Raw genomic sequence first — 23164 nt, forward strand, 5'->3', positions numbered from 1 at the left:
GTCTGAACCCAAGCAGTCCAGTTTAGTTTCTGCCCATCGCTGGGACCTCTTTAGTACCTCTGGGTCTCCATTTTCCTCAGTCTAGTAGAGGTTATTCAGGGTGTCAGAGACGGGGGAGGAGAACATCTCCATGGCTTCCATGCGAAAGTATGCTAGGCTCTCAATGTCCACACAGCTCTCTTGTCACCCCCACCCCCACCCCCACACCACATGGCTGGATTAGAAAGGGTGTGGCCACCTGAAAAGATTTTACTTATCATTGTTGTGTCTATATTCAAAGTGATTGATATATCTTTCATTTTTTAGTAGTTAATTGTCTTGGTTTGGTATCAATGATATGTTGTAGAACAAGTTGGAAATTTTCTAGCTCTCTGTTCTTTCAAACAATGTAAATACAGAAACCCAGCTCCTTGAAGTTGTTATAGATTTCACCAATAAAATTCCCTGGACTGGAAACTTTGGGTGGGGTAATATTTGACTTAATTTTTTAAATTAAATAAAATTAAATTTAGCCTCTGTAAAAATTACATATGACACATAAATAATTTAATTAATATGGAAAAGGCAAAGATGAGAAAGATGAGGGTAAAATACTCAAATCCCATCACACGTGAATAATCATTAACATTCATACTTTTGTAAAAACCAAATAATGCATTTTTCAATAAAAAGATTAAATGTAACTTATCCAAATTTAATAGAAGAAAAATAAACTGAAGTAAAACCAGTGAGATCACTTAATCCTCACATAAATGTTTCTTCACTCCATGAGATATTTCCCAACAAAAGATTCTTCTAGAGTCTTCTAGATTCTTTTATGGTTCAGAGCATGATAATTGGGTTTTCACGCTACGTGTGAGATGTACCTCCCTCAAACCTTAAGACGTCAGCACATTACCAATCCGACATGAAGATACCAGGGAAGATACCAAATAAAACACTCAGTGTAGAATCACTACATCTCATTAAAAACGCAATATGATTTTAGGTGGTATCAACTGCTTACCTGCAGGGCTAGCTGAATGCATTAGCAATTTCATTCTTCTTCCTATTTCAAGTATTTGTATTCTGTAACCATAATTCCCAAAGTTGTTTTATCTATAGAATTTGTTTTATCTATAAATCAGTTCAATGCTCACCACCAGGGCAAAGCCTTCATTTCTAAGTTCTTTATTTTATTTCATCTCTAGGTTTTTGTCATCAAGGAATTTGCTGAAGAGGGCTCATACCGTATTTCATGGGCCAGCCTGAAAGTTTCCTAAATCTTTGACAGCAAGGCTGACTTTGTTAGTGTGCAACCCATGCAGCAATACAGAATCTTGCACTGAGACAAGAAGTGTACCCCATGCTTGGGCTAATTCATGTTCTGCTGTCATCATTTTGAAATTCTTAATATATTTTGTATCTAGGGGTACCTTGTATTCATTTTTGCTTTGGGCCCCACTAACTATGCAGCTGGTTTTGATGGAAAGACATTTGTTTTGACACGGTAGCGCTCAGTCACTCTCTCCTTCAGAACATAGTAGCAAATGCCTGCTAATAATTGACATCACCATAGAGAAGTTGGAGGTCTGCCTAATGGCTCTCTCTATTTAGGCTATTTGATATTGAAGCTTGGATGCCTGAAGAAATCCGTTTTTATCTTTGAAGTGCAACCACTAAACCAGAATATTTCTCTGTGTTAAGCCTCCTACATTGCATAGTTTGGGGACCACAGTGTGGCCCTGCTTCAATCTGAAGATTTGTTTCAGGGAATTATTCTTATGTAATATATTTAGGTATTTTTTTCCGACAGTTGAGAGGCCGGCCCACACCTCCATATGTTCTTGATTAAGCTGCTCTCCCCTTGGACCTCAAACTTCTATCCATAACAGCCAAGGGGAGGCTCAAACCCTCTCCCTCCAGGAGAAAGAGAGAAGTCTCTTGAAAAAGCAGAATGAAACCCAGACCCCAAATCCCTCTCTAACTAATTTATGGTAAAATTCCTTGAAAAAGCTGTCTATTATTACTGATCCCAGCTTTGGAGCGGTGGTGGCTTCCTGCTGCTGCTAATCTCTTGGCTCAACAAAACCCATCTGTCATTGCAGCTTCTCTCACACGTGGAACCAATTTCTTGCACTCTAGCCCCCCAACCCTGTTTTAAATAATTAAAGTAGTTTTCCTTTCTTTGGGTGACTCCTGACTGATGGACACATAGGAGACTATTTTAGTAACAGCCATTAGATGGTGTTTATTATTCTTATTGTTTAAATACCGTATATCTTTTCTGATTTTTTTTTTGTCTGCCTGGTCTATCAGTTGCTCGACAGCTGAAGTTTCCCATCGTATGGACAATTTTGCCAACTTTTCCTTATAGATCTATAATTTAAAAAATATTTTACTATGGTTCTGTAATATATGCTAGTCAAGGAATATAAGATTAAAATGGTTGTATGTTTCAAGTTGGATCTCAAATCAATTTTTGCCCAAAGAATTGCATGAGCCCTTCCAGGCTTAAGTGGCCTGAAGGCTCCAGTGGGGAAAAGTGCGGTTTTAGTCTGCACATTTCTTTTCTGTGTGTAATATTTTTCTTTCTCTGGTTTCTACACCCTTCTGATCCAGTCTGCTTTTTCTTCCAAACATTGCTCAAAGTTTCTGGTTCTCTACTTTTGCACTTCTCCCCAGCAAGGTGATGGATGTCGTCTTTCTCATTGTGTGTGTGTGTGTGTATTTGACACACACATACAGATATTTCCATTCCAGTGGAATGAATAAAGCAACTTTTCCTTCCTGGGACTGTTTCTGTGGTATTGAAATCATCAGTTTAAAAGCATTTACCGCTAACATAATCAGGGCTTAATTTTGGAGAAGTAATTATTCAATAACAGTTTTAATTTTTAATAGTTATTATTTCTATTGAGAGAAATAGAAAGATTTCTATTCTTTCTCTCAAGTCATTTTGATAATATATTCTATAAAAGTGAACTTTTATCAAGACTTTCAAATCTACTAGCGTTATTTTATTGTAATTCATTTAATTTTTAAAATGTAAAACTCCTTAGTTTAGTTTATGTATTCTTCTGCATAGCTAAGGAGAGTCAGTGGCTTATTAACTTCTGCATAGCTAAGGAGAATCATACACTTTTATTCTTTTATAAATGAATAATTTTAAATTAAATTTTATGAAATACATTTTAAAATACAAGATACATAAAGAAAAAGCTAACACCCCTCCCTCATTCTACCCTGTATTTCCCTGAGGTCATCCTAACAGCTTAGTGTTATTGCATTTCTGTTCTCTTCTGCAAGCCTGTGTGAACACAAGCACACACACACAGGTTTTTGTTGTTTGCTTTTTGTACACTATACGTATTATCCTTTAACTTCCGGTTTTCAGTCTTGAGGTATATTGGGCACCCCTTCAAGTTAGGATGCATCTGTTTCCTTCACTCTTTTTAATAGCTGCATAGTATTCTATTGTGTGGACATATCCTGAAACATTCAATCTCTCTACTATTGAGGGACATTAGAATTTCCATTTTTGAAACTGGTGGAAATTATGTTAAGTGAAATAAACCAGGAACAGAAAGTTAAACACCACATGTTCTCACTCATATGTGGAAGCTAAAAAAAAGTTGATCTCATAGAAATAAAAAGTGGAGCAGAGGATATGAGAGGCTGGGACTGATAGGAGGAAGGGAGGGACAGGGAGAGATTTATTAAAGGATACAAAATTACTGCTAAATGGGAGGAATAGTTCTAGTGTTGTATAGCACTGCAGGATGACAATTTTAACAATAATATGATATTAATAGTTTCAAATAGCTAGGAGGAGGATATTGAATGTTCCTAAAACAAAACAAAACAAAAAATTTTTGAGACAATGGATATATTAATTACTCTGGTCTCATTACTATCTATTATAAGTATCAAAACATCACTACGTACCTCACAAACATGAACAATTATTATTTGTCAATTAAAAAAATAAAATTGAATGTTTACTTTTGAATACTACAAGCTATTCTGCAATAAAGTTTTTTTCTATGTGATTTTAAATGTATATTATAGATTATCTCTAGAACATTCCTAGGAGTGTGCATTTTTCACATTAATATTTATTACCAGATTATTTTAGTAGCAATTTAAACTTTCTCCAGCAGTGTAAAATAATGACCATTTCCTCATATCTCCTTCAGCAGTGAATAGTATCAGTAATTTTTAATTGGTACTAATCTTCTAAGTGGAAAGGTTATCTACATATTTTAATATGCATTTATGTGGATACTAATGATATTGACCTTTTACAATATATTCGTAGGATCCGTCACATTTCCTTCTTTATCAATGCCCTGGTCACATCCATTCATTCCTTGGATTTGTTTGTTGTAGGCACTCCCTATTTGGCAGACTAACCCACTGTGTGGGTCATTTGTTCATCTGATTTACAGCTATGGAGTGCCTACTACTTACTGGGCACTTTTGAAGGTAGGGAGTGCAGTGGTAAACAAAGTACAGTATATGTTCTCGTGAAGCCTACATTCTACTGGGAGAGGCAAGGAACACGTAATCTAAAGCCATATCATTTCAGGTAATGTCAAGTAGTGTGGGGAAACATCATGATAGGTGGAAAATGACAGGAGTGAAGGTTTCAAATATGGTTTGAGTAAACCTTAAAACACTTGAAAAATTTCCAAATGACATGAAGAAAAAGTCATCGTAAAACCTGAGGACGGTGTATTCCAGGCAAGGGAAGTGCACATGCTCAGAGACAAGCTTGACTTGTTTGGAGAACAGCAAGAAAGTCCATGTAGCTGGAATGCAGTGTTGAAAGTGAGCTTGCAGAGGAAAAGGCTGGAAGCTTGAGGAAAGCCAGGTCATTTAGGGCCTTAGAGGCATGGGGGAAGAGATTACGTTTTATTTTAAGTGAGATGGTATTATACTGGAGGCTTACAACTAGAGGGAAACCATGGTCTGATCTATGTTTCCTTTTGTTTTATCATATTGGTCATATATGGAGAATAAAATGGAGGAAGTCAAGAGTGTGATGGGGAATGTCTTTACAAGGCCATTGTAGTAATCTAGGAGCAAGATTATGGCAGTTCAAAGATGAGAACAGTGTAAGGAACAAGGACAAATGGGTGTCTAGGGAATGTATTCTTTTTTTTTTTTTTAGACAGAGTCTCGCTCTGTCGCCCAAGCTGGAGTGTAGTGGAGCGATCTGAGTTCACTACAAGCTCCGCCTCCTGGGTTCATGCCATTCTCCCGCCTCAGCCTCCCAAGTAGCTGGGACTACAGGTGCCCGCCACCATGCCCGGCTAATTTTTTGTATTTTTAGTAGAGACGGAGTTTCACCGTGTTAGCCAGGATGGTCTTGATCTCCTGACCTTGTGATCCGCCAACCTCAGCCTCCCAAAGTGCTAAGATTACAGGCATGAGCCACTGCACCCAACCCTAGGGAATGTATTTCGAAAATAATGCAAAGCAGCTTTTTCAGTGGCTGGATGTAGAATGTGAGGTTTCAGAAGGAATTAAGGGTGATTCTCAGGTTTTTGGCTTAAACAAAAGCTTGGTGCTATTAATATTTACCTATCTTAGTCCATTTGTGTTGCTATCAAAGAATACATGAGGCTGGGTAATTTATAAAGAAAAGAGGTTTATTTGGCTCATCGTTCTGCAGGCTGTGCAAGCATGGCCCCAACATCTGATTCTGGTGAGGCCTCAGGAAGCTTCTACTCATAGTGGAAAAGGAAGGGGAGCCTGCATGCAGAGATCGCATGGTGAGAGACAGGCAGAGGAGGTGCCAGGCCCTTTTCAACAACCAGTTCCTATGGGAACTAAGAGCAAGAGCTCACTCATTATCACAAGGACAGCACCAAGCTATTGTGAAGGATCTGCCCCCAAGACCCAAATGCCTTCACCAGGCCCCTCTTCCAACACCAGAGATCAATTTCAACATAAGACTTGGTGGAGCCAAATAAACCATACCAAACCATAACGTTAGCAAAACAAGTATTGCTGGAGTAGGGATGGGGAAGGGTTTTGAGAATGAAAATCAAAGGTCCTTGATTGGACATGTTGAGATGGAGATGCCTATTAACCACAGGAAGATGCTGGTTCGTGTTGGAAAGATAAGTTCAACTGTCAGGGGAGCAGTTCAGATGGAGATGTTAAATTGTTAATCTTCAGGGTGTAAGTAACATTTGGTGGCATGAGATCCCGTGGAATCACCAAGGGGGCATCTGGAAATACAAAAAGAGCTAAGAAATGAACTCTGGGGTACTCCAAAATTTAGAGAGAGAAGAGAGGAGTAAACTGAGTTAGAAAGCAGCAATCAGTGAGTGAGGTAGAAAAGAAAGCAGGATAGTGTAGCATTGTAGATAAAATTCAAATACTTGGAGATATTTCAAGGATGATGGTGCGGTCAACTCTGTTAAATCCAGTATCTGTTTAAAATATATTTTCTGGTCCATTGTTCATCTTTTGACTCTCTTTAGGATGTATTTTGTAGTAATAAGATTTTTTAATATTCAAATATTTTTTTACTTTATGGTTTTTGAGTTTCCTAATCTGTGTAAGAAGTTCTTCTCCAGCCAAGAATATATAAATACATAATTTCTTCAAATATTTTTATTGATTTTACTTTTACATGAAAATATTACATATAGGGGTCTGGTTTCATTTCTTTTAGATGGAGAGCCAATTATGCTAGCATCAGCATTAGAGTGTCTTTTCCTCAAGAAATTGAAATATGTCTTTGGCATCTGTCAAATTTATATATTTTTCTGGATCTATTTCTGGATACTCTATTCCACTAAATGGTTTGCCCTATTTATGATGACTATAGAGTAACAAATATTATTAGCCCATCTTGGGTCAGGTGTCCATTCCTGGTCTAATCAACTCTGGCCAGGAAAAGTGGCATGATATGGCATCACATCTCTCAGTTGTAGACACAAATAATTTGAGAAAAATACGAGCAGAGCAGACAAATTGATCAGCGTTTTCACATACTCCAGCAAAGATTTTCCTCTCATAAGTTCCAAACAGTGTAAGGACCACCATATTTATGAAATCTCTCTAAGTATCATTACAGATACAATGTTTCAATTCCTTTAATCATACAATTCTTATCTCTGGTAACAATCAGTGAAAAACAGAAAATATTCATATATGTCAAACAATCCTTTAGTTTTTGTACCCTTCAATCCTCTTTGGATTCTGAAATTTATTTTCAACCCGCAGAAAATAAATAGTACATAAGATTTGGTAGTTTTAAACAGAAGTACCTTTTGAGATTACGTCTCTATTAATTCCTGTTGTGTTGTTCTGTAGCTGATTTGTGTTACCCTTGGAAAGCTAGTTTCATGCCCCAGAGGAAATTCACCATGACCACTACCAGTAAACCACAGGCAATTCTCTACCTTTCTTTAAGTGGGATGGAAAGAAATAATAAAATCATGTAAGGTAAACTTGTAGTTCAAAATCTAAATAGCGCTAAAACTAGCATGAGTCACACGTATAACTGAGTCATAGTGGTGTTAAAATCATCACATATCCACGTAAATTCAGGGTAGCACAGAAATAGGACATAGTCGATCTTCATTATTCATAGATTCCATATTTGCTAATTTACCTACTTGCTAAAATGTATTCGTGACCCCAAAATCAATACTCGCAGCTCTTTTCTAGTCATCTGCAGACATGCCCAGAGGGGTAAAAATCCGAGTCTCTCGCTGCTCATGTGCCAGATAAGGTGGAAACGGGGTGACCCTATCTTCTAGCTTCAGCTCTCAGACAGCCAACAGGTGTCCTTGCACAGCCTGTGCAGTGACTTTTTTTTTTTTTCATTTTTGTGCTTTCTGTTGATGATTTCGCTCTTTAAAATGGCCCTCAAAGCATATTGTAGAAGTGTTATCCAGTGTTTCTGAGTACAGCAAGGCGGTGATGTGCTTTCCGGAGAAAATACATGTATTAGACATGACATGAGTTATAGGGCTGTTGAGTATAAGTTTAATGTCAATGAATTAACAATATATAGTAAATGGGTGCCTTTAAACAGAAATGCAGATAAAATAAACTTATATATCGATCGATGAATGAAAATGTGACCCAAGGCTCACAGGAACTTAACCTTATATTCTTCCTAGAGCAATGATTCAATATTTGCTAAATCAGCATTTACAGCAACTTTATAAAACATAGCTAATGCGAATAACAAGAATCAGCTGTATTTCAGACAGGTGCACATTTTGAGAACAAATGCTTGACACTCAAACCATTTTTGGCAGTATTCACACAAAATAGATAAAGTAAGGTCTGGCTAGTTACTTTCTTTTAAAATCCCAGACACACAACTCAACTGATGACCAAGTTGATGCTTTAATATTAGCTAAAAACAATGATTGCCTCCTTCTTACCGAGCCAATACTGAAAGGAGAGTATTGGGCTATTAGAGGCACATTTCCAATGGAAACTGTAATAGCAGTTGTCTTAGAGTTTGGAAATTGTTAAAGATACCTTTTTACGTTTGCTTTTCTTTCTGCAAATAGCCATTCAAAGTGGGTCTATTTCATGAATTATTCTACCATTGTATTGATGCTGAAAGTAAAGCACAGATAATCCAAAGAAATCTTTTGATATCTATTTTCTATTGAACAGGTGATACATTAAAAACACATATAGCAAGTAATCCAGGGAGTCAACACAGAACTAAAATGATCACTTTCACAATAGGAAGAGGATTGATATCTGTGGTACCACCATTAACATTACAATAATAGTCATTATTAAGAACCTGAACCCAGCAATCTAAACTACTGAGTTTTCTTTCTAATGGATATGCTTCCCATTACTTAGAAAGCATTTTATTTAAAAAAGGAAAAATGAGAGTGCCTCATTATTTCTTCAAAGTATAAATACAGCACTGACTGCATATTAGCTCTGAAGTGTTCCCAGGTCAGTTCAAAGGGTGGGTGCTCTCATGTATATGAGCATACACAGAAATAACACTAATAATAAATTAAAAGATGCAAGAGATTATTTTCCAAGCTTAAAGCACAGGCTAGGTTTTTGCTTTGTTTTCATACTTAGAATTTTTCTCTCTGCTATTATAAGAATAAAATTCTTAGTTTAGATGTATCAGATGTATAGTCCACATTGACTATTAAACATAGAAAATGAGAATTTAATTATGACTACATAATGGTCCTTCATAATCTTATCCCAGCCTTGAATCTCTTCACCACCCTTTGAACCTCCTTCAGTTGCTTTCACCTCCTGTCCCCTTTCTCTGTCTACCTCCCACCAGCTCTTACCCAAGAATTCTTTGAACTTCACGTTGTCATTATCTTACCTGGGACTATATCTTCCTTTTATATTATCCTTCCAGTTCCCATCCATTTCCTAAAACATTCCAAGAACCAATTGAAAATATGTCCTCTTTCTCCTGACTACCAAATTGTGCCTATAATTTGCCCCATCTTTGTGGCATTTTAGAACATAAATTTACATGTTACATGTATGTGTATGGTTGACATACCTGTAGTTATGTTAAGTAAGGTTTTTCTACCTCAGTAAGATTTTGCGGGCATAGGTCTCTTGCTATATTTTTTATTCTGTTTTCCTGAGCACGTAAATTTTCAACAAGCTCCTGTGAGTTGCATTGTATTTCTTAATGGGTATAACTACAGGCCAGGTATGGGAGAATCAGACTAAAGATGCAGGGAGATTTTCTAGGAGGAAGTTGGGAATAAGATAAAGGATTAAAGACAAAAATAATTTTACCTAAATGAGTGATATAATTCCTTTTATAATCATCTCTCCTAATTTTCCTACTTACACCCTACATGATAGCCAAGCTGCACACTTCCCCAAATATTGTTTCCTCCCTCCGTGGGTTTTCACATAGTCACCATGAGCTGGGCTCAAATCCCTGCTGCTTGATGTAAGAGCTGCTTGACCTTAGACATGTAACTTAACCTCTCAAAGTCTCAGTTTCCTTATCTGAAAAACAGGGATAAAACTGATACCTATAGCATAGAATTTCTGTTAAGGCTAATTGATATTCATAATGCAAAATACCCCACCCTTGCCATCTTTTTAGGCAGCGTTTATTAGGTAATAGACAACAACTCATTGCGTTAGGAAATAAACTTTATGGGTTCCAACCAGGATTTTTGGTTAAGTGGAAATCAATAGAGTAGAGTAGAGTAGAATGGGACATAACAGAGCATATTCCCCATAATATGGGAAGATATTATTTTGTGAAATTTTTATTCCAGATCTTCATTAATGTGTGTTCTATACTGTGACGTAAAATGTATTTCTCACTGAGGGTATAGGAATAAAAATAGTTGAAAAACAGTTAACATTAGTTTCAATTGCATGTCATTCATGAAGCTACTCCAGATTACATCACCCAAAAATGAACTCTCCTCTTCTGACCGTGAACTCTTTTTTATGCCACATTCTATGTCATATTAGAGACGCTTTTGTAAGTATCTCATTTTTACAGCAGAATCTCTTTGAGCATCTAGGGCATGCATTGTTCATCTCTGAATACTTGGCAGGGCTACTCTGAGTACTCTTAGCATGTTTGTTTGCACATTATAAATGCTAAGTGCATATTTTGTTAATAGATGACTAAGTTTCACCAATATTTAATTCTAGAGGTGAGAAATTGACCAGAGACGCCTGAGAAATAATCTAGAGGCAAATGTGCGGGAATGTACTTCAATAAAAGAGGAAAAAAATCAATATCTACTTATGTCTTGCAATGAGGAATTCCTACGTACCAAAATAAAATATTTTGGAACTTTTCAAAAGATATTGTTATTGGATGAAGCATTTCCCTCTTAACCTATAGAGGGCAAGACTTCTTAAACTGGGCTTTATGGATAAACTTTAAGAGTACATAAGCTCTGCAGTTGTATGTAAAATCTGCTTATGCATGTGTATTTGCATGCGCACACACATGTGCACGCACACACACACCCGGAGTGCAAGGGTTAAAAACTTTACATCCTCTAAGCAGATGTCCCATGATGCAAGAAACCAGAAATATGTCTGTGACCCATCTCTTTTAGTGAAACCAAATTTCTCAACTTTCTGCATTTCCCCTTAGCCTCAACCCTCTTTCCTCTTATCTTAAATACCATCCAGCTAGGGTTAATAACCCAGCTTCTCTCCCTCGTCCAAAGGACACCCTCTGCTATGAAATTAGGCAGGGAGGGAGGCACTGTGACTCCTTTAGGCCATTAGGAAATCATTTAGCCACTGATGTCCTATGGCCTGACCCCTTTAGTAATCTCCTATTGGCTTTCCACAGCAGTAAATCACCTGTTGGCCCAGCACCTCACCAGTTTTGGGAATATGTGATCATCATGCTCATTCGCCCTCTCTGGAGCTACAGAAACCTGATGGGTGGTGCAGAATCTCACTAAGGTTCCATTTGCTTTTGATCTTTCAGCTGGATAAGGCATGAGCAACAGGAGAGCAAGTACAACCGATGGTTTTTTGGGACCTCCTACATAATGGGGCCCCTAGGTAGGGGAACAAGTATAGCAGCATCCAGAACAATTGAGAGGGGAGAGCATCGAGTATTTAAGTGGAATTTAATGTCTGCTCTTTGGTCTGCAGCTCTGCCTTCGGATTCCCCCTACCAGCGGGGCTTCTTCCAGCATAAACAGGAGAATGGCTGGGCAGCAGTGGAGGTGATGTAAACACTGTGGCTATTTAAACAGCTGCTTCCCTTCACCTTGAAGCTCATCCTCTCTCCTTCATACTAATTTCCACCGTTAAAACTGACGTTGCTCTCCAGAGATGAGATGCCAGAGCCTTGGGGAACCTGACCTAAGGTTTAAAACTCAAGTAGAGATTTCTAGCCAGCCAACAAGTATACAGAAACCTTATTCTCTGATTGTTGCGGGGCAAAGTGTGCCACCTCTGTATGGAAATGTTCTGATTCCAACTCAGTAGTTCTCCAAACCTGCCCTTTGCCAGCCTAGAAGTCATCGGCTTGCCGGAAAGTAATCCAGGTTGGATGCTAATACAAGCAGGCTGGACTCTCCCAGCAGCAATTAGCTGGAGGAAGGGAAGCGTCATTCTGGCAGGTGAAAGAAATAGATTCCTGGTTTTGTTTTTCTACTGCGTGAGATCTAAAAGCTTGAAACATTCTTCTCTTCACATGCCCCTCCCCCTTGTCCTTAATTGACCTCTTACCTTCTGGGCAAACAGTTTCGTGGTGAAATCAAATCACTAAAATGGTGACTCTTTTTGGAGGAGCGGATCTTAGGGCAGCAGCGCTCTCCACTGTCCCTTAGCCCCTGAAGGTGCGGTTTTCTATTCTTGGCTGAGTTTTTCTTTCCCCCCACTTACCATTATACTTCATACTGTTTGACTTTCAGCAGCCGCAGCCTGGGGAACATCTGAACTTGGCTACCTTTCCTCTTTGCTGTCCATAATAACTCCCTTCCTTCTGGACGGGCAGGATATTAATTCTCCACATGGTTCCTGATGAATTGGAAACAGAACGGGCCGTATCCATTCGCCAGCGGACTCCCATTGACCCATAGTCAGTTTCCAGGGTAGAATTTGCCAGTAGTCTGAATTTTTCACACAAACAGGAAAGAAGGTTTCAAATTCCCATCTCTATCCACAGCCCTCAGCAGAAAGAGGCGCAGTGGCTCTTTGCCGTCCTGATGGCCTTTCCAGTCAGTAACCATGCAGTCTTGCGTGGTGGGCTCATCAGACTTCTTTCTGACCTAGAAATGTTGGTGTTAATGGTAAAAGAATAAAGATATTTTGCAAATACTTCTTCCCATTTGCCTGCTCTTAGCACTGTCTTCCAAAACAGGCCTGTTTAGACTTCTCTGGAGAAGTGGTTATCACGGATGCTTGGAATTTGGGAGTTCTGCATTCCTGTAACACAGCTGCCCCCTTAGCCTCTATTCCTGCCTTGGTTGAAGAGAGTCTCGCTTGCTCACTCCTCCCCCCAGCCCTCAGCCTCACCAAAGGGCAAGTGGTCTCAGTGCTCATTCCACCCTGTCCACTGCTCCACTTTACTTAAAGCATCACAAGCAGCCAGGCACATTGGCTCACACCTGTAATCCCAGCACTTCAGGAGGCCAAGGTGGGAGGATCACTTGAGGCCAGGAGTTTGAGACCAGCCTGGGTAACATGGCAAGACCCCATCTCAACAAAAATATTTTTAAAAAATAGCCAAGCATGGTGGTGCACACCTGTAGTCCTGGCTATTCAGGAGGCTGGGGCAGGAGGATACCTTATGTCCAGGAGTTTGAGGTTGTGGTAAGCCATGATTATGCCACTGTGCTCCAGCCCAGACAACACAATGCACAGTGAGACCTCTTCAAAAAAAAAAAAAAAAAGAAAGAAAAGAAAGCACGACAAGGAGTCCAAAGACCTCCATGTGCTTTAACACATGAACTTCTATCCCATGAGATCCCCCAAATGACCCTATCGCAGACCACCAGCCCCTCACTGTGCTCTTTCAATGAGCCACTCAGTAGCACCACACTCTCTGTTGTCAACGCTGATTTTAAAGGAGATGTGGTTGCCTCTGAGGGCAATGCACTCCTGGCAGCTTTTGCTCTCAGCCATTCTAGTCCCGGGTCTGGGCTTCTTCCTTTGCTTTCAGACCTTTCCGCCCTTTCATCATCGAAGCATTCAGTCTCCAGTCCAGTTACTCTGCCTGATTAGGTTTACTTATACGATGACCCCAGCACCATCCTCTGTCACAGAAAACTGTAGCTTCTGGCCCACTAGTTGTGTCCTGAAATAGTTCCTGCTGATTGAATATAAATGACCATCCCAACTCTCCACCTCTCAACTCTTTGGTCTCCTCTTCTCCAGTAGTCACTATGGAGACTCCAATGGAACTCTGCCCTGTCTTGGCCCCCTACCCCTACAGTCACAGCCTAGACCTGTGCATTAGTAAGTACGCACTATGCATTAGTAAGGCCTGACCACAATTTCAGTCCCCTTGCCTGGACATCATCACCTCTTATCTTTTGCCAGCTCACTCTCTCATGTACCCCAACTCCAAAAATTATTCTACCCTCCCCTCCCCAAGGATTTACAAACCATTGAGGCCTGGAGTTTTCACTTGCCTTACCCACCTTAGAGCCTATGGTTCACATTCACGGTTACACATTGCTCTGCATGTGCCCTTATCTTCTGTCTCCTTCCCTCCCTTTGCCATCATTTGGGAAAGCCCAGACCCTGGATTCATCCCACTTTCTGCCTTCTCCCTATCTCCACAGGAGCAGCTGGCCATGGCTGGAAAAATCATAAACCCATTTTGTCATGTCACTTCCTATTCATGATGTGAACTTTGAGTGTGCCTTTGCTTTTGGTTTATGTTCTCAATATGTTTGTGAGATTTACCCAGGCTTTGGGTGTAGCCATAGTACATTCATTGTCGTATAGTAGTCCATTAGATTAATATACCACTATTTTTCCATTTCACTACTCATGCACATTTGAAATTTTACCGGTTATGAAGACTTTTGTGAATGCCTTTTTTTGGTATATGTGGAAGCATATATGAGTAGAATTCTGGGTCATAGCGTGTACGTCTGTTTAGCTTTTGTAGATCTTACAGTACTAAAAAACACTATATCGATTAATGCTTTAATGAACAGTGTACAAGACTTCCTGCTGCTCCACATTTTTACCAACACTTGATAATGTTAGGTTATTCCATTATAGTCACTCTGTTAGGCATATAGTAGGATCATATTTTTAGTTTTAACTTATATTTTTCTGATAACTAATGATGTTGAATAACTTTTCATATATTTATCGATCTTTTTGGTAAAATGACTGTTCCAATCTTATGTCCATGTTTTGTTTGGGTTGTCTATACATTTCTTATCATGTAGAAATGCTTTCAATATTCTGGATATGAGTTCCTAGTCATTGAAAATCCAATCATGCATTGCTCAACCATGAGGATATGTTGTGAGAAATGTGTCATTAGGTGATTTTGTCCTTGTGCAAACATCATAGAGGGTGCTTAAACACACCTAGATGGTATAGTCTACTACACACCTAGTCCATATGGTATAGCTTATTGCTTCTAGGCTATAGACCTGGATAGCATGTTACTGTACTGAATGCTGTAGGCAATTATAACAGGATGGTAAGTATTCATGTATCTAAACATATCTCAAGATAGAAAAGATGTGGTACAAATACAATCTTATAATCTTATAAGATCACTGTTGTTTATGTGAACCCAGACTGCATTGCAATTATCTCCTTATTGTAGCTTATCTTTTCATTCTCTAAATGGTGTCTTTAGATGAAGAAAAATTTTCAACTCATGAGTCTTCTCCTTTATGATTAGTGCTTTTTGTATCCCGTTAGAAAATCTTTGCTTTGCTTATCTTGTGGAACATGTTCTTCCATATTGAAAGCTTTATTGTTTTATCTTTCACAATGAAGTCACTCTTTAATCTACCTGAAATTGACTAATAGATTTTTAAGTATGATGTATATATGAGTTAAGTCTCTGTAGAAGAATACTTTGGAGTGTAGGATATTTGAAGGTAAAAATCCTTTATTTCCCATAGAGAAAGACTATGCCTACAGATACCAAAGCATCTGTTCAATTTAGGGCAAAAAAATCTATTAATTTGATGGTTTCATATCATGTTGACCAACTAAATGAATGATATGCTAACATTTTGACTAAAATGGTTCAGTTGCCAGTTTGGTTTTTGTCTTGTGTAAACACAGCAAAGGGACTAAACATAAAACTCTGCTTAGAAAACAGTGATCTTGAAACTGGCTTCTGGCCCAGACATAATTACTCCCAAAATACACCTGTTAACAAACTTGGGCTTGATTTCCTTAGTCACCTCTTATGATTATAAATTAATCATTTTCCTGGCAGTGGGCTGAATTGAGTCTGCTAAGTTTCCTCTGCCTTTCGTATCCAGTGACTATCTCTTTCTCTGCTATCCCAGGCAAATCAGCTGATTAATATGAAATTAAAACATAAGTAGGTTTAAAATTGCCACAGACCACAATGGATAATTTTAGATTTTGTGAAGGAGGCAAGATTATTTTTTAAGGTCCTTTTAGCTGTAAGAGTTTATATGTATATGTGTAGGCATATATAAACACATTTATAAATAGATATTCATATGCAGAGATACACAAATTTTTATGTGTACATTTATATATAAAACTATAAATTGTAAGAATTATTTATTAATAATTACAGAGATTTCTGTGAAAGAATCATATTGCTTTATTTATTCAATCTTAAATTTTACCATTACTAATGTAACCTAACATTTCATAAAATTCATAAAGTAACCATCTCTAATTCTATCACTCAGATATTACAATTTTATTACTTTCGGGATATTTTAGATTTTGTGAAGGAGGCAAGATTATTTTTAAGGGCCTTTTAGCTGTAAGAGTTTATATGTATATGTGTATGCATATATAAACACACATTTATAAATAGATATACATATCTATACACAGCAGTTAGAAATCCCATGGACAGAGCAAGCAATAGTGTCTTCCGGCATGAGCCCCAAAGTCGTGGGTGGAGATGACAGCACTTAGCCTGAGCAGCTTCTTGTTTGGGCAACTCAGGCACCAGCTCAGTAGCAATGGGGATTTATTTAGTCAACGGCTCTCAAGGCTTCTCCTGAGAGCCTCTGAGCTCAACAAAGGGCTGTTTAGTTGCAGAATTGTTGGATTCATTAAGATATCATTAAGAGTTTATATTTTAAGTCTTACTAGCTCCCTTTCATGACTGGATTGTCCTGACAGCATTCTCAATACCAGTTATTTTAAAAAGTAAGAATCTTAAATATTTTGGAACAGACTTGGCATCCCTCTCTCCATCCCATTTTCCTAACGTTTTATTCTTGGTTATGAAGTAGCCAGCTCAGGTAATGGGGGGCACAGTTTCCTGGGAAGAAAGTTAAATGGGATGTCCCTTACTTGTCTTACACTATCTGTGTCTTGTTTTGTCCATTGTTAGGTTTGAAATTTATGTGGGAGTGTTTACAACCATCTCAGGCTGGTAGTATGATGAGAACAAAGAAGGTATAGTTTAAAAAGCTAAAGCAACCCTTTCTTCTCATCAGGACTTTGTTATTAGCTCTCAAAACAAAAGTGACTTCCATGTTCCTTAACTTTTGGGGTAGTCATTTATTTGTTATGTATAATAATATATATTTAAATGTTGATCCAATTTTTAGTACTTTTCAGCTTTCCACCTTACCCCTATACTTTTAGCCTCTCTGCACTCTCTAACCTCACCTGGGTCACTCAGAAGCAGGCCTGCTTCTTCCTGCTCCATTTCCTCTTTAGGAAGTAAATCTGCAGTGTGGACTTACCTCTTATGGACATATTTTCTCCTAAGATCCATTTGACTGAAAAATACCTTTGCTTCACCTTAGGCTTAAAAGATATTTTAATGGGTATAAAGTTCCACTTACAAGTTATTTTCTTTACATATATTGAAGATATCACTCCACAAACCTCTGGATTCTATTATTTATGTTGAGAAGTCAACTGTCAGCATTACTGTAGTTTCTTTGAAGGTAATCTATCTTTATTCTCTGTCTGCATTTAAGATTTTCTCTTTGTCTTTGATTTTCGGCAGTTTCTCCATAATGCATCTAGGTGTAGATTTCTTTTTATATATCTTGCTTTGGATTCACTGGGTTTGTGGGATCTGTGCACTGGTGCCTTTTGTCATCTTTGGAAAACTCAGCTATCATCTCTTTAAATATTGACTTAGTCTCATTTATTCTATCCTTTTCTCCTGGGGCTATGATTATACAGATCTTACATATTTTTGTTCTGCCCCATGTCATGAATACTCCTTTAGGTAACTTCAAGTGTTTCTTCTCTCTGTGACTTCAGTTTTGATATTTCTGTTGATGTATTCATCAATTATGTCTTCACTGTCTAATCTGCCATTAATGGTTCTTCAAATATAGGTTCCGTCCCATTCAATTTTTTGTCTTTCTTGAATTCTGGTTCCATACATTTAAACTGTTCTTACTTTATCTTCTATGACTCTGATTCTCTCTTCTCTATTACCCCTAGTTTTGTTTTGTGTGTATTTAATTTATTCTAACTTATCCTCCAGTTTAGTAATTCTCTCTTTTAGGGTGTCTAATTTGCTGTTAAAGCCATCTTTTTTAAAAAACAAAAACTAGGTTAATTTCTTTTTAATTTATAAAACTTTCATCTGATTATTTTTCAAACGTGCAATGTTGCATTTTTAAAAATGGTTTTGTTTTTCTGGAGATATATTTAAGCTTATCTAGTGTTTCTTTGTACATAGCCCAGTTGTTTTACAGTCTGTCTAACAGTGTCAATATATGAAGTATTTTAGGGTATTTTTCTGTTTTCTCTTTTTCTGGTTTTGCTCATGAAGACTAATTTCATTGGGCATTTGGTTGTATCTTTGACTTTATGCTACATTGCATGTGGAAAATTATTTGCAGAAATTACTTGAGACACATAGTAGAGGTATTTCCCTCTAGAAAGAGTTTAATTTTGCTTCTCCAAGGCACTTGTGGTCCCTACAATTCCATAATTGCCTTAAACCAAATTCCAGGCTTTACATTACCTGTGTAACCAAATAATTCAGAACTAGCAGGAAACTCCCCAGAGTTTTACTAGTTTGGTTTGCCCACACCCTTGAGTACATGACCGTTTGGAGTCTCAGCAGTTATTTTTTGGCGGGGGATGTGATAAGGGGTGCAGGGAGTTGGACGGCAGAGCATTTCTTATAGCATGCTCCATCTTGTACAGGACCTTGGATTTCTGTGCAGTCTCTGTCCCCTGAGAAAACCATCAAAAATAAGACTATAATACATTGGGATTGCCAAACTCTCAAAACGAAAGTGACTTCCATGTTTCCTTAACTTTTTGGGTAGTCATTTATTTGTTATGCATAATAATACATATTTAAATGTTGATCCAATTTTTAGCACTTTTTAGCAGCTTATGCAAGTAGCAGAACACTGTGAAATATGTTTTTTCCCATGATATTAAATTAAAAACTTGGGCTGGGCATGGTGGCTCATGCCACCTATAATCCTAGCACTTTGTAATTCTAGCACTTTGCAATCCTAGCATTTTGGGAGGTTGAGGTGGTTGGATCACCTGAGTTCAAGACCAGCCTGGCCAATATGGTGAAACCCCATCTCTACAAAAATACAAAAATTAGCTGGGTGTAGTGATACACACCTCTAATCCCAGCTGCTCAGGAGGCTGATTCAGGAGAACTACTAGAACCTGGGAGGCAGAGGAGGTTGCAGTGAACCAAGATCGCACCACTGCACTCCAGCCTGGGTGACACAGTGAAACTCCATCTCAAAAAATAATAATAATAAATTAAAAAATAAAAACTTGGATATATTTTGGGATACAATTTAAATGTGCAATAATTCTAAAAACACAATAAAAGGTTTAAAATACAGTTTCTGCTTGTGGCAGATCACATGATACTTCACCTGTAGTCAACCTCTCCTTTTTCCTTTCCCGCCAACCCTCACGCTCCCTGACATACACACAGATGCACACAAAAACCCTTTTTTGTTACTGTTTTTCTGTGGGAAAATAGATGAAGAGAACTTTCCTATTTTATTTATATTACATTTTTTGGATCTATTCTTTTTGCTTTTGCTTTTATATTTTTTATAGTCATTACTTGTGGGTTTTTTTTTTTCTCGCTCTGAGCTATGGAGAATTTCACAAGCTGTTTATCTAATTTCTTGATTTACTATTCATTCTGTTCTTTAAGGCCTCCACTCTATTTGCCATTTTTAGTCTAACAGTTTCTCTCTGAAAGTATTCTTTCCTGTTCTCAAGTTGTTCCTTTTTCATTTATATAATACCTTATGGAATCCATTGAGAATATAAATTACATTTTAAACACAGTTTTCTGCTGAAGTCAGCTTGGTGCGTGATCTGTTTCTTCACAGAACATTTCCTCCAATAATTCAGATGCATCACTTTTTTTGAACTACGGAATTTTTTTCCAGTATAGTATTTTTCTTTGTTTTGTTATTATTTTAGATGTTTGTGTGCATCCAATATGTGGAGCTCAAATAAGTTGTCTTGAAAAAAAAAATATAGAGAAAGAGAAATAATATATTTATATATTCAAATCTTTTCATCCTTAAAAAGGAAGGAAAATCTCTCTCTCTCTCTCCCTCCCTCCCTCTCTCATCTATTCTTTGCCCAGGTAAGACTTTATCTGCCTGTGGAAGTAGGAAGAGAGTTGTTCTGCAGAGAATCCCGCTGCTTACCAAGTTTTCTTCTCTGTTTGTCACTGTACTGCCTTCATTAGGAGCCCGTGTGACTCAAGGAGCTCTTGCTCCAACTTCCTGATCGCGGAAGTTACGAAAATCAGTTCTCTTCCCAAGGCTACCAAAGCAGTTTTTGGGCACGCTGAACATTTCTGTTAATGTCTTACAAAGCCCACTGCTAAAGAATATTTCCCCTTCTTACCTCACAGATATTCTGTCAAAGAGCTGTCCCTCCCGCCTCTTCTCTGGGAAGCCCAACGTAATCTCTTCTCTGTACTTAGGCTTTCACAAAAGGCAGGAAGAGCCTAGGGCTTTTGTGTTTGGATCTTCAAAAATTCCCTGTGCAAGAAAATATTAAGGGCTTTCCTATGTGCTTGAAATCGGAGAATTAAAAGATAAAGAGAGCAAAATACAGCTTAGCTCAAGAACAGCAAATTGCTGTAAGGTATCTGGTTATCAAAATATAGAAGTCACATTTAAGTACGTATTCCTTGAAAGAAAAAAGGAAATAAGAACAGAAACAAAAAGAACAGAAGTTACTTTTTCATATCCTCAGGAAGCTCTTTGACCAATATTGGGACTGGTGACTGTTTTATTTCTCCTATTTGAAAAAATCAAAGCAAATGAGCACATAGTTATTATTAAATACATGTGCTGAGTATGATGAAGAAAATACTTTCACCAAATGTACCAAGTTTATTTATCATCAACTGATGACATGGGATTGATGTCATCAGCAGCTCTTAGGTGGTCCAGAATATGAGTTTTGATTACCGCCATGGGTGTCTAAGTTTTGATAAAATGTTAATAAAAGCTATACTTTGGGTCATTTCAATAGGAACTTGGGAGAATTCAAAGTGAAACAGTGAATCAAATTTTTAATGTGGTTTTGCCATCACCATTAAAAGCTGTAGGAGATAAAGAAACAAATACATGACAATACCAAAATATGCCTCCGTGCTCCTTACATACTGGGTTGGAACTCTCAAGCGTGTTCAATGGCACTGTATTTCATTTCAAATTGAAGTTAATAAGGGAGATCTCCCCAAACAATTGTTTGAGTATTTGTATAAATAGTCTAGGATGAAGCTTTAATCTTTTTTTTTTTTTTTTTTTTTTTTTTTTTTTGAGGCGGAGTCTCGCTCTGTCACCCAGGCTAGAGTGCAGTGGCCAGATCTCGGCTCACTGCAAGCTCCGCCTCCCGGGTTCACGCCATTCTCCTGCCTCAGCCTCCCGAGTAGCTGGGACTACAGGCACCTGCCACCTCACCCGGCTAGTTTTTTGTAATTTTTAGTAGAGACGGGGTTTCACCGTGTTAGCCAGGATGGTCTCGATCTCCTGACCTCGTGATCCACCCGTCTCGGCCTCCCAAAGTGCTGGGATTACAGGCTTGAGCCACCGCGCCCGGCCTGAAGCTTTAATCTTAACATCGTGGTCAAATCTTAACATCTAACACTACCCATCCCTGAGACAGAACAGGAAGAGGTAAAGCTAACCTTCACCAAATGCATCTATGCAGCTATGGTTAGCCTTCTTACATAGCTTTACCAAGTAAGGTGGGAAAATCACTGAAATGGTGGCCCACTAGGTTATTTTCAAGTGGTCGCAGGCCATTTTTGGATGATTTTATCTATTTTGAAAGTATGTAGAGCTTAGTTTACCACATGGACAATTGGTAACTGCCAATTGGTAATTGGTCTGAGAAATTTTGATTATATACCACAAATGCTAGTATCTGATATATGGCAAAGAGGATATATGTATCTGAAATGCTAGGTCTTCAGTCCCAATATGGAACTGTTAAAATTGTGACTAAGTATAGCATTTAAATCACTATTAACATCACCAGCTTCATTATTAGAAAACTTAATGCAGTAATATGAAAATTTTAGTGAATAACAATAATGGCTGGTATTTACCAAATGCTTTATATGAGCTGAACATCATGGTAAGTATTTCACATATTTTTTTTTCTGATTTAAGCCTCGTGACTTTATGACCTATTTTGCAGAATAGGAATCTGAGGTTTAAAGAGGTTAGATAAATTACAGGTGTCAAAGCAGGGTTTTGAATCTACATTTCTCAAATGCTAAAGTTGGCATCTGTATTAATCAGTTCTCACACTGCTATAAAGAAATAACCTGAGCAGGGTAATTTATAAGAAAAGAGGTTTCACTGGCTCACAGTTCTGCAGGCTGTACAGGGAGTATGGCGGCATCTGCTTCTGGGGAGGCCTCAGGGAGCTTTTACTCATGGCGGAAGGCAAAGTGGGAGCAGGCATCTTACATGGTGGGAGCAGGAGGAAGCAAGTGAGGGGGGAGGTGCCACACACTTTTAAACCATCATATCTCATGAGAACTCACTATTGTGATGACAGCAGCAAGGGGGATGATGTTAAACCATGAGAAACCACCCCCATGATCCAATAACCTCCCACCAGGCCCCAACTCCAACACTGGGTATTACAATTGAACATGAGATTTGGGTGAGGACACAGAATCAAACCATGACAGCATCCTTTTCATTAAACCAGGTTACTTCATGCATAGACTTTCTACTAAAAGATCCCTGTTGCTGCAGTGTATTTACATTTGAGGCTTTGATTATCTAAACTTGGAGTGGATGTTTAAAAAGACTAAGAGGTTGTGTATAAGACTTTTTCAAACATAATCTATCATATCTACTCTTAAATAAGGGTAGACTGTAACTCTACTCTTTGTTTTGTTTGATAGATTTCAAACATAATCTATCATATCTACTCTTAAATAAGAGTAGACTATAACTCAAACTATGTGTAAGGAAAATATTGAACGTTTGCTTTAAAATATATAATAAATCTGTAATAACTTTGAACATATGGATAA

General features: G+C 38.0%; 1 non-coding gene across 1 annotated transcript; it reads left to right on the top strand.

The window, feature by feature from the left end:
- The first annotated feature begins 809 nt into the window (after positions 1 to 809).
- Positions 810 to 908, top strand: LOC116270629. The gene has a single exon (XR_004178785.1). It is a non-coding gene; the product is annotated as a small nucleolar RNA U13 (small nucleolar RNA).
- The last annotated feature ends 22256 nt before the right edge of the window (positions 909 to 23164 follow it).

Source organism: Papio anubis, chromosome 15 (genome assembly GCF_008728515.1).
Source record: "Papio anubis isolate 15944 chromosome 15, Panubis1.0, whole genome shotgun sequence".
NCBI classification, from domain to species: domain Eukaryota; kingdom Metazoa; phylum Chordata; class Mammalia; order Primates; family Cercopithecidae; genus Papio; species Papio anubis.